Below are 15,423 nucleotides of genomic sequence, written 5' to 3'. Positions count from 1 at the left end.
CCTCTAGTTTGCAAGGTGCTTCTGCTTACGGCCATTCCACCCTTAGAATGCCTGATCTCGTCTGATCTCAGAAGCTACCTAGGGTTGGGCCTGGTTAGTACTTGAATGGGAGACTGTCTGGGAATACCAGGTGTTGTAAGCTTTTCCAATCCTGCAAACAATTAAAGCTTACATTTCCATGTTATTTACATCTTTTGCACAAATTTGTAGTTGAAACTCTTTTGTGTTGTAAATGTTGATGTGTTGAAATGGAATGCTTTTGCTTGGTTTTGAACAAATATGGTCTTAGCTATGAAATTTGAATCCTCTAGTTTGCAAGGTGCTTCTGCTTAGGGCCATTCCACCCTTAGAATGCCTGATCTCGTCTGCTCTCAGAAGCTACCTAGGGTTGGGCCTGGTTAGTACTTGAATGGGAGACTGTCTGGGAATACCAGGTGTTGTAAGCTTTTCCAATCCTGCAAACAATTAAAGCTTACATTTCCATGTTATTTACATCTTTTGCACAAATTTGTAGTTGAAACTCTTTTGTGTTGTAAATGTTGATGTGTTGAAATGGAATGCTTTTGCTTGGTTTTGAACAAATATGGTCTTAGCTATGAAATTTGAATCCTCTAGTTTGCAAGGTGCTTCTGCTTACGGCCATTCCACCCTTAGAATGCCTGATCTCGTCTGATCTCAGAAGCTACCTAGGGTTGGGCCTGGTTAGTACTTGAATGGGAGACTGTCTGGGAATACCAGGTGTTGTAAGCTTTTCCAATCCTGCAAACAATTAAAGCTTACATTTCCATGTTATTTACATCTATTGCACAAATTTGTAGTTGAAACTCTTTTGTGTTGTAAATGTTGATGTGTTGAAATGGAATGCTTTTGCTTGGTTTTGAACAAATATGGTCTTAGCTATGAAATTTGAATCCTCTAGTTTGCAAGGGGCTTCTGCTTACGGCCATTCCACCCTTAGAATGCCTGATCTCGTCTGCTCTCAGAAGCTACCTAGGGTTGGGCCTGGTTAGTACTTGAATGGGAGACTGTCTTGGAATATCAGGTGTTGTAAGCTTTTCCAATCCTGCAAACAATTAAAGCTTACATTTCCATGTTATTTACATCTTTTGCACAAATTTGTAGATGAAACTCTTTTGTGTTGTAAATGTTGATGTGTTGAAATGGAATGCTTTGTGTTGTAAATGTTGATGTGTTGAAATGGAATGCTTTTGCTTGGTTTTGAACAAATATGGTCTTAGCTATGAAATTTGAATCCTCTAGTTTGCAAGGTGCTTCTGCTTACGGCCATTCCACCCTTAGAATGCCTGATCTCGTCTGATCTCAGAAGCTACCTAGGGTTGGGCCTGGTTAGTACTTGAATGGGAGACTGTCTGGGAATACCAGGTGTTGTAAGCTTTTCCAATCCTGCAAACAATTAAAGCTTACATTTCCATGTTATTTACATCTTTTGCACAAATTTGTAGTTGAAACTCTTTTGTGTTGTAAATGTTGATGTGTTGAAATGGAATGCTTTGTGTTGTAAATGTTGATGTGTTGAAATGGAATGCTTTTGCTTGGTTTTGAACAAATATGGTCTTAGCTATGAAATTTGAATCCTCTAGTTTGCAAGGTGCTTCTGCTTACGGCCATTCCACCCTTAGAATGCCTGATCTCGTCTGATCTCAGAAGCTACCTAGGGTTGGGCCTGGTTAGTACTTGAATGGGAGACTGTCTGGGAATACCAGGTTTTGTAAGCTTTTCCAATCCTGCAAACAATTAAAGCTTACATTTCCATGTTATTTACATCTTTTGCACAAATTTGTAGTTGAAACTCTTTTGTGTTGTAAATGTTGATGTGTTGAAATGGAATGCTTTTGCTTGGTTTTGAACAAATATGGTCTTAGCTATGAAATTTGAATCCTCTAGTTTGGAAGGTGCTTCTGCTTACGGCCATTCCACCCTTAGAATGCCTGATCTCGTCTGATCTCAGAAGCTACCTAGGGTTGGGCCTGGTTAGTACTTGAATGGGAGACTGTCTGGGAATACCAGGTGTTGTAAGCTTTTCCAATCCTGCAAACATTTAAAGCTTACATTTCCATGTTATTTACATCTTTTGCACAAATTTGTAGATGAAACTCTTTTGTGTTGTAAATGTTGATGTGTTGAAATGGAATGCTTTGTGTTGTAAATGTTGATGTGTTGAAATGGAATGCTTTTGCTTGGTTTTGAACAAATATGGTCTTAGCTATGAAATTTGAATCCTCTAGTTTGCAAGGTGCTTCTGCTTACGGCCATTCCACCCTTAGAATGCCTGATCTCGTCTGATCTCAGAAGCTACCTAGGGTTGGGCCTGGTTAGTACTTGAATGGGAGACTGTCTGGGAATACCAGGTGTTGTAAGCTTTTCCAATCCTGCAAACAATTAAAGCTTACATTTCCATGTTTTTTACATCTTTTGCACAAATTTGTAGTTGAAACTCTTTTGTGTTGTAAATGTTGATGTGTTGAAATGGAATGCTTTTGCTTGGTTTTGAACAAATATGGTCTTAGCTATGAAATTTGAATCCTCTAGTTTGCAAGGTGCTTCTGCTTACGGCCATTCCACCTTTAGAATGCCTGATCTCGTCTGATCTCAGAAGCTACCTAGGGTTGGGCCTGGTTAGTACTTGAATGGGAGACTGTCTGGGAATACCAGGTGTTGTAAGCTTTTCCAATCCTGCAAACAATTAAAGCTTACATTTCCATGTTATTTACATCTTTTGCACAAATTTGTAGATGAAACTCTTTTGTGTTGTAAATGTTGATGTGTTAAAATGGAATGCTTTGTGTTGTAAATGTTGATGTGCTGAAATGGAATGCTTTTGCTTGGTTTTAAACAAATATGGTCTTAGCTATGAAATTTGAATCCTCTAGTTTGCAAGGTGCTTCTGCTTACGGCCATTCCACCCTTAGATTGCCTGATCTCGTCTGATCTCAGAAGCTACCTAGGGTTGGGCACGGTTAGTACTTGAATGGGAGACTGTCTGGGAATACCAGGTGTTGTAAGCTTTTCCAATCCTGCAAACAATTAAAGCTTACATTTCCATGTTATTTACATCTTTTGCACAAATTTGTAGATGAAACTCTTTTGTGTTGTAAATGTTGATGTGTTGAAATGGAATGCTTTGTGTTGTAAATGTTGATGTGTTGAAATGGAATGCTTTGTGTTGTAAATGTTGATGTGTTAAAATGGAATGCTTTGTGTTGTAAATGTTGATGTGTTGAAATGGAATGCTTTTGCTTGGTTTTGAACAAATATGGTCTTAGCTATGAAATTTGAATCCTCTAGTTTGCAAGGTGCTTCTGCTTACGGCCATTCCACCCTTAGAATGCCTGATCTCGTCTGATCTCAGAAGCTACCTAGGGTTGGGCCTGGTTAGTACTTGAATGGGAGACTGTCTGGGAATACCAGGTGTTGTAAGCTTTTCCAATCCTGCAAACAATTAAAGCTTACATTTCCATGTTATTTACATCTTTTGCACAAATTTGTAGTTGAAACTCTTTTGTGTTGTAAATGTTGATGTGTTGAAATGGAATGCTTTTGCTTGGTTTTGAACAAATATGGTCTGAGCTATGAAATTTGAATCCTCTAGTTTGCAAGGTGCTTCTGCTTACGGCCATTCCACCCTTAGAATGCCTAATCTCGTCTGATCTCAGAAGCTACCTAGGGTTGGGCCTGGTTAGTACTTGAATGGGAGACTGTCTGGGAATACCAGGTGTTGTAAGCTTTTCCAATCCTGCAAACAATTAAAGCTTACATTTCCATGTTATTTACATCTTTTGCACAAATTTGTAGTTGAAACTCTTTTGTGTTGTAAATGTTGATGTGTTGAAATGGAATGCTTTTGCTTGGTTTTGAACAAATATGGTCTTAGCTATGAAATTTGAATCCTCTAGTTTGCAAGCTGCTTCTGCTTACGGCCATTCCACCCTTAGAATGCCTGATCTCGTCTGATCTCAGAAGCTACCTAGGGTTGGGCCTGGTTAGTACTTGAATGGGAGACTGTCTGGGAATACCAGGTGTTGTAAGCTTTTCCAATCCTGCAAACAATTAAAGCTTACATTTCCATGTTATTTACATCTTTTGCACAAATTTGTAGATGAAACTCTTTTGTGTTGTAAATGTTGATGTGTTGAAATGGAATTCTTTGTGTTGTAAATGTTGATGTGTTGAAATGGAATGCTTTTGCTTGGTTTTGAACAAATATGGTCTTAGCTATGAAATTTGAATCCTCTAGTTTGCAAGGTGCTTCTGCTTACGGCCATTCCACCCTTAGAATGCCTGATCTCGTCTGATCTCAGAAGCTACCTAGGGTTGGGCCTGGTTAGTACTTGAATGGGAGACTGTCTGGGAATACCAGGTGTTGTAAGCTTTTCCAATCCTGCAAACAATTAAAGCTTACATTTCCATGTTATTTACATCTTTTGCACAAATTTGTAGTTGAAACTCTTTTGTGTTGTAAATGTTGATGTGTTGAAATGGAATGCTTTTGCTTGGTTTTGAACAAATATGGTCTTAGCTATGAAATTTGAATCCTCTAGGTTTGCAAGGTGCTTCTGCCTACGGCCATTCCACCCTTAGAATGCCTGATCTCGTCTGATCTCAGAAGCTACCTAGGGTTGGGCCTGGTTAGTACTTGAATGGGAGACTGTCTGGGAATACCAGGTGTTGTAAGCTTTTCCAACCCTGCAAACAATTAAAGCTTACATTTCCATGTTATTTACATCTTTTGCACAAATTTGTAGTTGAAACTCTTTTGTGTTGTAAATGTTGATGTGTTGAAATGGAATGCTTTTGCTTGGTTTTGAACAAATATGGTCTTAGCTATGAAATTTGAATCCTCTAGTTTGCAAGGTGCTTCTGCTTACGGCCATTCCACCCTTAGAATGCCTGATCTCGTCTGATCTCAGAAGCTACCTAGGGTTGGGCCTGGTTAGTACTTGAATGGGAGACTGTCTGGGAATACCAGGTGTTGTAAGCTTTTCCAATCCTGCAAACAATTAAAGCTTACATTTCCATGTTATTTACATCTTTTGCACAAATTTGTAGTTGAAACTCTTTTGTGTTGTAAATGTTGATGTGTTGAAATGGAATGCTTTTGCTTGGTTTTGAACAAATATGGTCTTAGCTATGAAATTTGAATCCTCTAGTTTGCAAGGTGCTTCTGCTTACGGCCATTCCACCCTTAGAATGCCTGATCTCGTCTGATCTCAGAAGCTACCTAGGGTTGGGCCTGGTTAGTACTTGAATGGGAGACTGTCTGGGAATACCAGGTGTTGTAAGCTTTTCCAATCCTGCAAACAATTAAAGCTTACATTTCCATGTTATTTACATCTTTTGCACAAATTTGTAGTTGAAACTCTTTTGTGTTGTAAATGTTGATGTGTTGAAATGGAATGCTTTTGCTTGGTTTTGAACAAATATGGTCTTAGCTATGAAATTTGAATCCTCTAGTTTGCAAGGTGCTTCTGCTTACGGCCATTCCACCCTTAGAATGCCTGATCTCGTCTGATCTCAGAAGCTACCTAGGGTTGGGCCTGGTTAGTACTTGAATGGGAGACTGTCTGGGAATACCAGGTGTTGTAAGCTTTTCCAATCCTGCAAACAATTAAAGCTTACATTTCCATGTTATTTACATCTTTTGCACAAATTTGTAGTTGAAACTCTTTTGTGTTGTAAATGTTGATGTGTTGAAATGGAATGCTTTTGCTTGGTTTTGAACAAATATGGTCTTAGCTATGAAATTTGAATCCTCTAGTTTGCAAGGTGCTTCTGCTTACGGCCATTCCACCCTTAGAATGCCTGATCTCGTCTGATCTCAGAAGCTACCTAGGGTTGGGCCTGGTTAGTACTTGAATGGGAGACTGTCTGGGAATACCAGGTGTTGTAAGCTTTTCCAATCCTGCAAACAATTAAAGCTTACATTTCCATGTTATTTACATCTTTTGCACAAATTTGTAGTTGAAACTCTTTTGTGTTGTAAATGTTGATGTGTTGAAATGGAATGCTTTTGCTTGGTTTTGAACAAATATGGTCTTAGCTATGAAATTTGAATCCTCTAGTTTGCAAGGTGCTTCTGCTTACGGCCATTCCACCCTTAGAATGCCTGATCTCGTCTGATCTCAGAAGCTACCTAGGGTTGGGCCTGGTTAGTACTTGAATGGGAGACTGTCTGGGAATACCAGGTGTTGTAAGCTTTTCCAATCCTGCAAACAATTAAAGCTTACATTTCCATGTTATTTACATCTTTTGCACAAATTTGTAGTTGAAACTCTTTTGTGTTGTAAATGTTGATGTGTTGAAATGGAATGCTTTTGCTTGGTTTTGAACAAATATGGTCTTAGCTATGAAATTTGAATCCTCTAGTTTGCAAGGTGCTTCTGCTTACGGCCATTCCATCCTTAGAACGCCTTATCTCGTCTGATCTCACAAGCTACCTAGGTTTGGGCACGGTTAGTACTTGAATGGGAGACTGTCTGGGAATACCAGGTGTTGTAAGCTTTTCCAATCCTGCAAAAAATTAAAGCTTACATTTCCATGTTATTTACATCTTTTGCACAAATTTGTAGATGAAACTCTTTTGTGTTGTAAATGTTGATGTGTTGAAATGGAATGCTTTGTGTTGTAAATGTTGATGTGTTGAAATGGAATGCTTTTGCTTGGTTTTGAACAAATATGGTCTTAGCTATGAAATTTGAATCCTCTAGTTTGCAAGATGCTTCTGCTTACGGCCATTCCACCCTTAGAATGCCTGATCTTGTCTGATCTCAGAAGCTACCTAGGGTTGGGCCTGGTTAGTACTTGAATTGGAGACTGTCTGGGAATACCAGGTGTTGTAAGCTCTTCCAATCCTGCAAACAATTAAAGCTTACATTTCCATGTTATTTACATCTTTTGCACAAATTTGTAGTTGAAACTCTTTTGTGTTGTAAATGTTGATGTGTTGAAATGGAATGCTTTTGCTTGGTTTTGAACAAATATGGTCTTAGCTATGAAATTTGAATCCTCTAGTTTGCAAGGTGCTTCTGCTTACGGCCATTCCACCCTTAGAATGCCTGATCTCGTCTGATCTCAGAAGCTACCTAGGGTTGGGCACAGTTAGTACTTGAATGGGAGACTGTCTGGGAATACCAGGTGTTGTAAGCTTTTCCAATCCTGCAAACAATTAAAGCTTACATTTCCATGTTATTTACATCTTTTGCACAAATTTGTAGTTGAAACTCTTTTGTGTTGTAAATGTTGTGTTGAAATGGAATGCCTTTGCTTGTTTTTGAACCAATATGGTCTTAGCTATGAAATTTGAATCCTCTAGTTTGCAAGGTGCTTCTGCTTACGGCCATTCCACCCTTAGAATGCCTGATCTCGTCTGATCTCAGAAGCTACCTAGGGTTGGGCACAGTTAGTACTTGAATGGGAGACTGTCTGGGAATACCAGGTGTTGTAAGCTTTTCCAATCCTGCAAACAATTAAAGCTTACATTTCCATGTTATTTACATCTTTTGCACAAATTTGTAGTTGAAACTCTTTTGTGTTGTAAATGTTGATGTGTTGAAATGGAATGCTTTTCTTGGTTTTGAACCAATATGGTCTTAGCTATGAAATTTGAATCCTCTAGTTTGCAAGGTGCTTCTGCTTACGGCCATTCAACCTTTAGAATGCCTGATCTCGTCTGATCTCGGAAGCTATCTAGTGTTGGGCCTGGTTCGTACTTGAATGGGAGACTGTCTGGGAATACCAGGTGTTGTAAGCTTTTCCAATCCTGCAAACAATTAAAGCTTACATTTCCATGTCATTTACATCTTTTGCACAAATTTGTAGTTGAAACTCTTTTGTGTTGTAAATGTTGATGTGTTGAAATGGAATGCTTTTGCTTGGTTTTGAACAAATATGGTCTTAGCTATGAAATTTGAATCCTCTAGTTTGCAAGGTGCTTCTGCTTACGGCCATTCCACCCTTAGAATGCCTGATCTCGTCTGATCTCAGAAGCTACCTCGGGTTGGGCCTGGTTAGTACTTGAATGGGAGACTGTCTGGGAATACCAGGTGTTGTAAGCTTTTCCAATCCTGCAAACAGTTAAAGCTTACATTTCCATGTTATTTACATCTTTTGCACAAATTTGTAGTTGAAACTCTTTTGTGTTGTAAATGTTTATGTGTTGAAATGGAATGCTTTTGCTTGGTTTCGAACAAATATGGTCTTATCTATGAAATTTGAATCCTCTAGTTTGCAAGGTCCTTCTGCTTACGGCCATTCCACCCTTAGAACGCCTGATGTTGTCTGATCTCAGAAGCTACCTAGGGTTGGGCCTGGTTAGTACTTGAATGGGAGACTGTCTGGGAATACCAGGTGTTGTAAGCTTTTCCAATCCTGCAAACAATTAAAGCTTACATTTCCATGTTATTTACATCTTTTGCACAAATTTGTAGTTGAAACTCTTTTGTGTTGTAAATGTTGATGTGTTGAAATGGAATGCTTTGTGTTGTAAATGTTGATGTGTTGAAATGGAATGCTTTTGCTTGGTTTTGAACAAATATGGTCTTAGCTATGAAATTTGAATCCTCTAGTTTGCAAGGTGCTTCTGCTTACGGCCATTCCATCCTTAGAACGCCTTATCTCGTCTGATCTCACAAGCTACCTAGGTTTGGGCACGGTTAGTACTTGAATGGGAGACTGTCTGGGAATACCAGGTGTTGTAAGCTTTTCCAATCCTGCAAAAAATTAAAGCTTACATTTCCATGTTATTTACATCTTTTGCACAAATTTGTAGATGAAACTCTTTTGTGTTGTAAATGTTGATGTGTTGAAATGGAATGCTTTGTGTTGTAAATGTTGATGTGTTGAAATGGAATGCTTTTGCTTGGTTTTGAACAAATATGGTCTTAGCTATGAAATTTGAATCCTCTAGTTTGCAAGGTGCTTCTGCTTACGGCCATTCCACCCTTAGAATGCCTGATCTCGTCTGATCTCAGAAGCTACCTAGGGTTGGGCACAGTTAGTACTTGAATGGGAGACTGTCTGGGAATACCAGGTGTTGTAAGCTTTTCCAATCCTGCAAACAATTAAAGCTTACATTTCCATGTTATTTACATCTTTTGCACAAATTTGTAGTTGAAACTCTTTTGTGTTGTAAATGTTGTGTTGAAATGGAATGCCTTTGCTTGTTTTTGAACCAATATGGTCTTAGCTATGAAATTTGAATCCTCTAGTTTGCAAGGTGCTTCTGCTTACGGCCATTCCACCCTTAGAATGCCTGATCTCGTCTGATCTCAGAAGCTACCTAGGGTTGGGCACAGTTAGTACTTGAATGGGAGACTGTCTGGGAATACCAGGTGTTGTAAGCTTTTCCAATCCTGCAAACAATTAAAGCTTACATTTCCTTGTTATTTAAATCTTTTGCACAAATTTGTAGTTGAAACTCTTTTGTGTTGTAAATATTGATGTGATGAAATGGAATGCTTTTGCTTGGTTTTGAACAAATATGGTCTTAGCTATGAAATTTGAATCCTCTAGTTTGCTAGGTGCTTTTCCTTATGGCCATTCCACCCTTAGAATCCCTGATCTTGTCTGATCTCAGAAGCTATCTAGGGTTGGGCCTGGTTAGTACTTGAATGGGAGACTGTCTGGGAATACCAGGTGTTGTAAGCTTTTCCAATCCTGCAAACAATTAAAGCTTACATTTCCATGTTATTTACATCTTTTGCACAAATTTGTAGTTGAAACTCTTTTGTGTTGTAAATGTTGTGTTGAAATGGAATGCCTTTGCTTGTTTTTGAACCAATATGGTCTTAGCTATGAAATTTGAATCCTCTAGTTTGCAAGGTGCTTCTGCTTACGGCCATTCCACCCTTAGAATGCCTGATCTCGTCTGATCTCAGAAGCTACCTAGGGTTGGGCACAGTTAGTACTTGAATGGGAGACTGTCTGGGAATACCAGGTGTTGTAAGCTTTTCCAATCCTGCAAACAATTAAAGCTTACATTTCCATGTTATTTAAATCTTTTGCACAAATTTGTAGTTGAAACTCTTTTGTGTTGTAAATGTTGATGTGTTGAAATGGAATGCTTTTCCTTGGTTTTGAATAAATATCGTCTTAGCTATGAAATTTGAATCCTCTAGTTTGCTAGGTGCTTCTGCTTACGGCCATTCCACCCTTAGAATGCCTGATCTCGTCTGATCACAGAAGCTACCTAGGGTTGGGCACAGTTAGTACTTGAATGGGAGACTGTCTGGGAATACCAGGTGTTGTAAGCTTTTCCAATCCTGCAAACAATTAAAGCTTACATTTCCATGTTATTTACATCTTTTGCACAAATTTGTAGTTGAAACTCTTTTGTGTTGTAAATGTTTATGTGTTGAAATGGAATGCTTTTGCTTGGTTTCGAACAAATATGGTCTTATCTATGAAATTTGAATCCTCTAGTTTGCAAGGTTCTTCTGCTTACGGCCATTCCACCCTTAGAACGCCTGATGTTGTCTGATCTCAGAAGCTACCTAGGGTTGGGCCTGGTTAGTACTTGAATGGGAGACTGTCTGGGAGTACCAGGTGTTGTAAGCTTTTCCAATCCTGCAAACAATTAAAGCTTACATTTCCATGTTATTTACATCTTTTGCACAAATTTGTAGTTGAAACTCTTTTGTGTTGTAAATGTTGATGTGTTGAAATGGAATGCTTTGTGTTGTAAATGTTGATGTGTTGAAATGGAATGCTTTTGCTTGGTTTTGAACAAATATGGTCTTAGCTATGAAATTTGAATCCTCTAGTTTGCAAGGTGCTTCTGCTTACGGCCATTCCATCCTTAGAACGCCTTATCTCGTCTGATCTCACAAGCTACCTAGGTTTGGGCACGGTTAGTACTTGAATGGGAGACTGTCTGGGAATACCAGGTGTTGTAAGCTTTTCCAATCCTGCAAAAAATTAAAGCTTACATTTCCATGTTATTTACATCTTTTGCACAAATTTGTAGATGAAACTCTTTTGTGTTGTAAATGTTGATGTGTTGAAATGGAATGCTTTGTGTTGTAAATGTTGATGTGTTGAAATGGAATGCTTTTGCTTGGTTTTGAACAAATATGGTCTTAGCTATGAAATTTGAATCCTCTAGTTTGCAAGATGCTTTTGCTTACGGCCATTCCACCCTTAGAATGCCTGATCTTGTCTGATCTCAGAAGCTACCTAGGGTTGGGCCTGGTTAGTACTTGAATTGGAGACTGTCTGGGAATACCAGGTGTTGTAAGCTCTTCCAATCCTGCAAACAATTAAAGCTTACATTTCCATGTTATTTACATCTTTTGCACAAATTTGTAGTTGAAACTCTTTTGTGTTGTAAATGTTGATTTGTTGAAATGGAATGCTTTTGCTTGGTTTTGAACAAATATGGTCTTAGCTATGAAATTTGAATCCTCTAGTTTGCAAGGTGCTTCTGCTTACGGCCATTCCACCCTTAGAATGCCTGATCTCGTCTGATCTCAGAAGCTACCTAGGGTTGGGCACAGTTAGTACTTGAATGGGAGACTGTCTGGGAATACCAGGTGTTGTAAGCTTTTCCAATCCTGCAAACAATTAAAGCTTACATTTCCATGTTATTTACATCTTTTGCACAAATTTGTAGTTGAAACTCTTTTGTGTTGTAAATGTTGTGTTGAAATGGAATGCCTTTGCTTGTTTTTGAACCAATATGGTCTTAGCTATGAAATTTGAATCCTCTAGTTTGCAAGGTGCTTCTGCTTACGGCCATTCCACCCTTAGAATGCCTGATCTCGTCTGATCTCAGAAGCTACCTAGGGTTGGGCACAGTTAGTACTTGAATGGGAGACTGTCTGGGAATACCAGGTGTTGTAAGCTTTTCCAATCCTGCAAACAATTAAAGCTTACATTTCCATGTTATTTAAATCTTTTGCACAAATTTGTAGTTGAAACTCTTTTGTGTTGTAAATGTTGATGTGTTGAAATGGAATGCTTTTGCTTGGTTTTGAACAAATATGGTCTTAGCTATGAAATTTGAATCCTCTAGTTTGCAAGGTGCTTCTGCTTACGGCCATTCCACCCTTAGAATGCCTGATCTCGTCTGATCTCAGAAGCTACCTAGGGTTGGGCCTGGTTAGTACTTGAATGGGAGACTGTCTGGGAATACCAGGTGTTGTAAGCTTTTCCAATCCTGCAAACAATTAAAGCTTACATTTCCATGTTATTTACATCTTTTGCACAAATTTGTAGTTGAAACTCTTTTGTGTTGTAAATGTTGATGTGTTGAAATGGAATGCTTTTGCTTGGTTTTGAACAAATATGGTCTTAGCTATGAAATTTGAATCCTCTAGTTTGCAAGGTGCTTCTGCTTACGGCCATTCCACCCTTAGAATGCCTGATCTCGTCTGATCTCAGAAGCTACCTAGGGTTGGGCCTGGTTAGTACTTGAATGGGAGACTGTCTGGGAATACCAGGTGTTGTAAGCTTTTCCAATCCTGCAAACAATTAAAGCTTACATTTCCATGTTATTTACATCTTTTGCACAAATTTGTAGTTGAAACTCTTTTGTGTTGTAAATGTTGATGTGTTGAAATGGAATGCTTTTGCTTGGTTTTGAACAAATATGGTCTTAGCTATGAAATTTGAATCCTCTAGTTTGCAAGGTGCTTCTGCTTACGGCCATTCCACCCTTAGAATGCCTGATCTCGTCTGATCTCAGAAGCTACCTAGGGTTGGGCCTGGTTAGTACTTGAATGGGAGACTGTCTGGGAATACCAGGTGTTGTAAGCTTTTCCAATCCTGCAAACAATTAAAGCTTACATTTCCATGTTATTTACATCTTTTGCACAAATTTGTAGTTGAAACTCTTTTGTGTTGTAAATGTTGATGTGTTGAAATGGAATGCTTTTGCTTGGTTTTGAACAAATATGGTCTTAGCTATGAAATTTGAATCCTCTAGTTTGCAAGGTGCTTCTGCTTACGGCCATTCCACCCTTAGAATGCCTGATCTCGTCTGATCTCAGAAGCTACCTAGGGTTGGGCACGGTTAGTACTTGAATGGGAGACTGTCTGGGAATACCAGGTGTTGTAAGCTTTTCCAATCCTGCAAACAATTAAAGCTTACATTTCCATGTTATTTACATCTTTTGCACAAATTTGTAGTTGAAACTCTTTTGTGTTGTAAATGTTGATGTGTTGAAATGGAATGCTTTTGCTTGGTTTTGAACAAATATGGTCTTAGCTATGAAATTTGAATCCTCTAGTTTGCAAGGTGCTTCTGCTTACGGCCATTCTACCCTTAGAATGCCTGATCTCGTCTGATCTCAGAAGCTACCTAGGGTTGGGCACGGTTAGTACTTGAATGGGAGACTGTCTGGGAATACCAGGTGTTGTAAGCTTTTCCAATCCTGCAAACAATTAAAGCTTACATTTCCATGTTATTTACATATTTTGCACAAATTTGTAGATGAAACTCTTTTGTGTTGTAAATGTTGATGTGTTGAAATGGAATGCTTTTGCTTGGTTTTGAACAAATATGGTCTTAGCTATGAAATTTGAATCCTCTAGTTTGCAAGGTGCTTCTGCTTGCGGCCATTCCATCCTTAGAATGCCTGATCTTGTCTCATCTCAGAAGCTACCAAGGGTTGGGCCTGGTTAGTACTTGAATGGGAGACTGTCTGGGAATACCAGGTGTTGTAAGCTTTTCCAATCCTGCAAACAATTAAAGCTTACATTTCCATGTTATTTACATCTTTTGCACAAATTTGTAGTTGAAACTCTTTTGTGTTGTAAATATTGATGTGTTGAAATGGAATGCTTTTGCTTGGTTTTGAACAAATATGGTCTTAGCTATGAAATTTGAATCCTCTAGTTTGCTAGGTGCTTCTGCTTACGGCCATTCCACCCTCAGAATGCCTGATCTCGTCTGATCTCAGAAGCTACCTAGGGTTGGGCCTGGTTAGTACTTGAATGGGAGACTGTCTGGGAATACCAGGTGTTGTAAGCTTTTCCAATCCTGCAAACAATTAAAGCTTACATTTCCATGTTATTTACATCTTTTGCACAAATTTGTAGTTGAAACTCTTTTGTGTTGTAAATGTTGATGTGTTGAAATGGAATGCTTTTGCTTGGTTTTGAACAAATATGGTCTTAGCTATGAAATTTGAATCCTCTAGTTCGCAAGGTAGTTCTGCTTACGACCATTCCACCCTTAGAATACCTGATCTCGTCTGATCTCAGAAGCTACCTAGGGTTGGGCCTGGTTAGTTCTTGAATGGGAGACTGTCTGGGAATATCAGGTGTTGTAAGCTTTTCCAATCCTGCAAACAATTAAAGCTTACATTTCCATGTTATTTACATCTTTTGCACAAATTTGTAGTTGAAACTCTTTTGTGTTGTAAATGTTGATGTGTTGAAATGGAATGCTTTTGCTTGGTTTTGAACAAATATGGTCTTAGCTATGAAATTTGAATCCTCTAGTTTGGAAGGTGCTTCTGCTTACGGCCATTCCACCCTTAGAATGCCTGATCTCGTCTGATCTCAGAAGCTACCTAGGGTTGGGCCTGGTTAGTACTTGAATGGGAGACTGTCTGGGAATATCAGGTGTTGTAAGCTTTTCCAATCCTGCAAACAATTAAAGCTTACATTTCCATGTTATTTACATCTTTTGCACAAATTTGTAGTTGAAACTCTTTTGTGTTGTAAATGTTGATGTGTTGAAATGGAATGCTTTTGCTTGGTTTTGAACAAATATGGTCTTAGCTATGAAATTTGAATCCTCTAGTTTGCAAGGTGCTTCTGCTTATGGCCATTCCACCCTTAGAATGCCTGATCTCGTCTGATCTCACAAGCTACCTAGGGTTGGGCACGGTTAATACTTGAATGGGAGACTGTCTGGGAATACCAGGTGTTGTAAGCTTTTCCAATCCTGCAAACAATTAAAGCTTACATTTCCATGTTATTTACATCTTTTGCACAAATTTGTAGATGAAACTCTTTTGTGTTGTAAATGTTGATGTGTTGAAATGGAATGCTTTGTATTGTAAATGTTGATGTGTTGAAATGGAATGCTTTTGCTTGGTTTTGAACAAATATGGTCTTAGCTATGAAATTTGAATCCTCTAGTTTGCAAGGTGCTTCTGCTTACGGCCATTCCACCCTTAGAATGCCTGATCTCGTCTGATCTCAGAAGCTACCTAGGGTTGGGCCTGGTTAGTACTTGAATGGGAGACTGTCTGGGAATACCAGGTGTTGTAAGCTTTTCCAATCCTGCAAACAATTAAAGCTTACATTTCCATGTTATTTACATCTTTTGCACAAATTTGTAGTTGAAACTCTTTTGTGTTGTAAATGTTGATGTGTTGAAATGGAATGCTTTTGCTTGGTTTTGAACAAATATGGTCTTAGCTATGAAATTTGAATCCTCTAGTTTTCAAGGTGCTT

General features: G+C 38.7%; 46 pseudogenes; all 46 read left to right on the top strand.

The window, feature by feature from the left end:
- The first annotated feature begins 23 nt into the window (after positions 1-23).
- LOC140568821 (5S ribosomal RNA) lies at positions 24-142 on the top strand (annotated as a pseudogene).
- A 185-nt stretch (positions 143-327) lies between these two features.
- Positions 328-446, top strand: LOC140566385 (5S ribosomal RNA; annotated as a pseudogene).
- Positions 447-631: 185 nt separating this feature from the next.
- Positions 632-750, top strand: LOC140568820 (5S ribosomal RNA; annotated as a pseudogene).
- A 185-nt stretch (positions 751-935) lies between these two features.
- LOC140566809 (5S ribosomal RNA) lies at positions 936-1,054 on the top strand (annotated as a pseudogene).
- A 222-nt stretch (positions 1,055-1,276) lies between these two features.
- LOC140568819 (5S ribosomal RNA) lies at positions 1,277-1,395 on the top strand (annotated as a pseudogene).
- A 222-nt stretch (positions 1,396-1,617) lies between these two features.
- LOC140572510 (5S ribosomal RNA) lies at positions 1,618-1,736 on the top strand (annotated as a pseudogene).
- Positions 1,737-1,921: 185 nt separating this feature from the next.
- On the top strand, positions 1,922-2,040 carry LOC140568817 (5S ribosomal RNA; annotated as a pseudogene).
- A 222-nt stretch (positions 2,041-2,262) lies between these two features.
- LOC140568816 (5S ribosomal RNA) lies at positions 2,263-2,381 on the top strand (annotated as a pseudogene).
- Positions 2,382-2,566: 185 nt separating this feature from the next.
- On the top strand, positions 2,567-2,685 carry LOC140570529 (5S ribosomal RNA; annotated as a pseudogene).
- A 222-nt stretch (positions 2,686-2,907) lies between these two features.
- Positions 2,908-3,026, top strand: LOC140566488 (5S ribosomal RNA; annotated as a pseudogene).
- A 296-nt stretch (positions 3,027-3,322) lies between these two features.
- Positions 3,323-3,441, top strand: LOC140568815 (5S ribosomal RNA; annotated as a pseudogene).
- A 185-nt stretch (positions 3,442-3,626) lies between these two features.
- LOC140572712 (5S ribosomal RNA) lies at positions 3,627-3,745 on the top strand (annotated as a pseudogene).
- Positions 3,746-3,930: 185 nt separating this feature from the next.
- Positions 3,931-4,049, top strand: LOC140568814 (5S ribosomal RNA; annotated as a pseudogene).
- Positions 4,050-4,271: 222 nt separating this feature from the next.
- LOC140568813 (5S ribosomal RNA) lies at positions 4,272-4,390 on the top strand (annotated as a pseudogene).
- Positions 4,391-4,576: 186 nt separating this feature from the next.
- LOC140571841 (5S ribosomal RNA) lies at positions 4,577-4,695 on the top strand (annotated as a pseudogene).
- A 185-nt stretch (positions 4,696-4,880) lies between these two features.
- Positions 4,881-4,999, top strand: LOC140568811 (5S ribosomal RNA; annotated as a pseudogene).
- A 185-nt stretch (positions 5,000-5,184) lies between these two features.
- On the top strand, positions 5,185-5,303 carry LOC140568810 (5S ribosomal RNA; annotated as a pseudogene).
- A 185-nt stretch (positions 5,304-5,488) lies between these two features.
- Positions 5,489-5,607, top strand: LOC140568809 (5S ribosomal RNA; annotated as a pseudogene).
- Positions 5,608-5,792: 185 nt separating this feature from the next.
- Positions 5,793-5,911, top strand: LOC140568808 (5S ribosomal RNA; annotated as a pseudogene).
- A 185-nt stretch (positions 5,912-6,096) lies between these two features.
- On the top strand, positions 6,097-6,215 carry LOC140568807 (5S ribosomal RNA; annotated as a pseudogene).
- A 526-nt stretch (positions 6,216-6,741) lies between these two features.
- On the top strand, positions 6,742-6,860 carry LOC140573388 (5S ribosomal RNA; annotated as a pseudogene).
- Positions 6,861-7,045: 185 nt separating this feature from the next.
- LOC140567094 (5S ribosomal RNA) lies at positions 7,046-7,164 on the top strand (annotated as a pseudogene).
- A 182-nt stretch (positions 7,165-7,346) lies between these two features.
- Positions 7,347-7,465, top strand: LOC140567093 (5S ribosomal RNA; annotated as a pseudogene).
- Positions 7,466-7,649: 184 nt separating this feature from the next.
- LOC140568372 (5S ribosomal RNA) lies at positions 7,650-7,768 on the top strand (annotated as a pseudogene).
- Positions 7,769-7,953: 185 nt separating this feature from the next.
- LOC140572052 (5S ribosomal RNA) lies at positions 7,954-8,072 on the top strand (annotated as a pseudogene).
- Positions 8,073-8,257: 185 nt separating this feature from the next.
- On the top strand, positions 8,258-8,376 carry LOC140567031 (5S ribosomal RNA; annotated as a pseudogene).
- Positions 8,377-8,939: 563 nt separating this feature from the next.
- Positions 8,940-9,058, top strand: LOC140567092 (5S ribosomal RNA; annotated as a pseudogene).
- Positions 9,059-9,240: 182 nt separating this feature from the next.
- LOC140567091 (5S ribosomal RNA) lies at positions 9,241-9,359 on the top strand (annotated as a pseudogene).
- A 185-nt stretch (positions 9,360-9,544) lies between these two features.
- LOC140567471 (5S ribosomal RNA) lies at positions 9,545-9,663 on the top strand (annotated as a pseudogene).
- Positions 9,664-9,845: 182 nt separating this feature from the next.
- On the top strand, positions 9,846-9,964 carry LOC140567090 (5S ribosomal RNA; annotated as a pseudogene).
- Positions 9,965-10,149: 185 nt separating this feature from the next.
- On the top strand, positions 10,150-10,268 carry LOC140568211 (5S ribosomal RNA; annotated as a pseudogene).
- A 185-nt stretch (positions 10,269-10,453) lies between these two features.
- LOC140567492 (5S ribosomal RNA) lies at positions 10,454-10,572 on the top strand (annotated as a pseudogene).
- Positions 10,573-11,135: 563 nt separating this feature from the next.
- Positions 11,136-11,254, top strand: LOC140573387 (5S ribosomal RNA; annotated as a pseudogene).
- A 185-nt stretch (positions 11,255-11,439) lies between these two features.
- Positions 11,440-11,558, top strand: LOC140567089 (5S ribosomal RNA; annotated as a pseudogene).
- A 182-nt stretch (positions 11,559-11,740) lies between these two features.
- Positions 11,741-11,859, top strand: LOC140567088 (5S ribosomal RNA; annotated as a pseudogene).
- A 185-nt stretch (positions 11,860-12,044) lies between these two features.
- LOC140568805 (5S ribosomal RNA) lies at positions 12,045-12,163 on the top strand (annotated as a pseudogene).
- Positions 12,164-12,348: 185 nt separating this feature from the next.
- Positions 12,349-12,467, top strand: LOC140568804 (5S ribosomal RNA; annotated as a pseudogene).
- Positions 12,468-12,652: 185 nt separating this feature from the next.
- LOC140568803 (5S ribosomal RNA) lies at positions 12,653-12,771 on the top strand (annotated as a pseudogene).
- A 185-nt stretch (positions 12,772-12,956) lies between these two features.
- On the top strand, positions 12,957-13,075 carry LOC140572849 (5S ribosomal RNA; annotated as a pseudogene).
- Positions 13,076-13,260: 185 nt separating this feature from the next.
- Positions 13,261-13,379, top strand: LOC140566706 (5S ribosomal RNA; annotated as a pseudogene).
- Positions 13,380-13,564: 185 nt separating this feature from the next.
- LOC140568040 (5S ribosomal RNA) lies at positions 13,565-13,683 on the top strand (annotated as a pseudogene).
- A 185-nt stretch (positions 13,684-13,868) lies between these two features.
- On the top strand, positions 13,869-13,987 carry LOC140570215 (5S ribosomal RNA; annotated as a pseudogene).
- Positions 13,988-14,172: 185 nt separating this feature from the next.
- LOC140571438 (5S ribosomal RNA) lies at positions 14,173-14,291 on the top strand (annotated as a pseudogene).
- Positions 14,292-14,476: 185 nt separating this feature from the next.
- On the top strand, positions 14,477-14,595 carry LOC140570591 (5S ribosomal RNA; annotated as a pseudogene).
- A 185-nt stretch (positions 14,596-14,780) lies between these two features.
- Positions 14,781-14,899, top strand: LOC140568308 (5S ribosomal RNA; annotated as a pseudogene).
- A 222-nt stretch (positions 14,900-15,121) lies between these two features.
- LOC140568802 (5S ribosomal RNA) lies at positions 15,122-15,240 on the top strand (annotated as a pseudogene).
- Positions 15,241-15,423: the final 183 nt, after the last annotated feature.

The sequence above is a fragment of the Salminus brasiliensis genome, chromosome 11 (genome assembly GCF_030463535.1).
Source record: "Salminus brasiliensis chromosome 11, fSalBra1.hap2, whole genome shotgun sequence".
NCBI classification, from domain to species: Eukaryota; Metazoa; Chordata; class Actinopteri; order Characiformes; family Bryconidae; genus Salminus; species Salminus brasiliensis.
Note: the sequence above shows the minus strand (reverse complement) of the source record. Positions and strands in the feature narration are given on the sequence as shown.